The sequence below is a fragment of the Monopterus albus genome, unplaced genomic scaffold (assembly GCF_001952655.1).
Source record: "Monopterus albus unplaced genomic scaffold, M_albus_1.0 scaffold521.1, whole genome shotgun sequence".
NCBI classification, from domain to species: Eukaryota; Metazoa; Chordata; class Actinopteri; order Synbranchiformes; family Synbranchidae; genus Monopterus; species Monopterus albus.
In genome coordinates, this window is record NW_018128401.1 from 54,176 (window position 1) to 56,077 (window position 1,902).

General features: G+C 45.1%; 1 pseudogene; it reads right to left on the minus strand.

The window, feature by feature from the left end:
- Positions 1–1,902, minus strand: part of LOC109952940 (olfactory receptor 1571-like) — a 17,472-nt pseudogene that overhangs the window by 1,759 nt on the left and 13,811 nt on the right.

Sequence of the window (1,902 nt, forward strand, 5' to 3'; positions counted from 1 at the left end):
AGATAGTATATTACTATCACACCATTTCTTTATCTTCTCAAGTTCCTGTGTAACCCGTCCAGAGAGTTGCTGTAGGTTTTCACCCGATGCCCATATGGTAGTGTCATCAGCAAATAAAACCACTTTCACTAAATCAGAAACCTTACATATATCATTGATGTATAATATAAATAGTTTAGGTCCCAAAACAGAACCCTGAGGCACTCCACATACAATATCCAGCTCACTCGATTGGTATTCACCCAACTTCACAAATTGACGCCTCTGTGTCAAATAACTTCTAATCCATTTCAGAACCATTCCTCTGATCCCATATTTTTCTAACTTATCCATTAATAACTCATGATTGATTGTGTCAAATGCTTTTCTTAGGTCAACAAATATTCCCATCGTGTATTTCTTCTCATCCATAGCACTTTTTATGTCCTCCATCAGGTCGGTAATGGCCAAAGATGTCGATCGGTTCGACCTAAAACCATATTGGCAATCAGAGAGGATTTTATGTGCCACCCCTTTTCACTGGGAGACAGGTCTGGACTGTGGGAAGGCCAGTCTAGTACCTGCACTCTTTTACTACGAAGCCACACTGTTGTATCACGTGCAGATTGTGGCTTGGCATTGTCTTGCTGAAATAAGCAGGGACGTCTCTGAAAAAGACCGCCCCGGATGGCAGCATATTTTGCTCCAAATCCTGTATGTCTTTTTCAGCATTAAGGTGCACTAACACACCCCCATACCATCACAGATGCTGGCTTTTGAACTTTGCGCTGATAACAATCTGGATGGTCCTTTTCCTCTTTAGCCCGGAGGACACGACGTCCATGATGTCCCAAAACAATTAGAAATGTGGACTCGTCAGACCACAGCACACTTTGCATCAGTCCATCTCAGATGGGCTCGGGCTCAGAGAAGCTGAGTGTTGTTGATGTGTGGCTTTCACTATGAATGGTAGAGTTTTAACTTGCACTTGTAGATGTTGCAATGAACTGTGTTAACTGTGTTAACACTTTCCGAAGTGTTCCTGAGCCCACATGGTAATATATCCTTTACTGAATGATGTCTGTTTTAAATGCAGTGCTGCCTGAGGGGAACAAAGGTCATGGGCATTCAGTGTTGGTTTACGGCCTTGCCACTTACATGCAGAGATTTCTCCAGATTCTTGAAGTCTTTTGAGGATATTATGGACTGTAAGTGATGAAATACCTAAATTCCGTGCAATTGTATGTTGAGGAAAGGATAGGGATTGAACTGGCAAGGGAGTGAATGGTGAGCAGGGTATAAATAGGAAGAAAACTAATAAAGTGCAGCTGGTGATAATCAAGGGAAGTGGGGCAGATGTGTCAGATAGAGTAATCAGGGGAGCAAAACCAGAGTGAGAAAAGGAAGAGAGGAAGGTGCAGCTGGGCAAACCTGACAGCTGGATCCTCTCGATGTGGAGGAGCAGCAGTAGTTCTACTCTCAGCTCCTCCCAGGTAACCGAGCTTCTCACCCTATCTCTAATGGAGCGCCCCACCACCCTGCGGAGAAAGCTAATTTTGGCCACCTGTATCCAGGATCTTGCCCTTTCGGTCATGACCCAAAGCTCATGACCATAGGTGAGAGTCAGAATATAGATCGACTGGTAAATCGAGAGCTTTGCCTTGCAGCTCAGCTCCTTCTTCACCATGATGGACCGGTACATCGACTGCATTACTGCAGAAGCTGCACCGATCTGCCTGTCAATCCCCCATTCCATCCTTCCCTCACTCGTGAACAAGACCCCGAGATACTTAAACTCCTCTACTTGAGGCAGGAACTCCTCACCAACCCAAAAGGAACAAGCCACCCTTTTCCGACTGAGAACCATGGCCTCAGACTTGGAGATGCTAATTCTCATCCCAGCCCAGATGTACAGGGACTGGA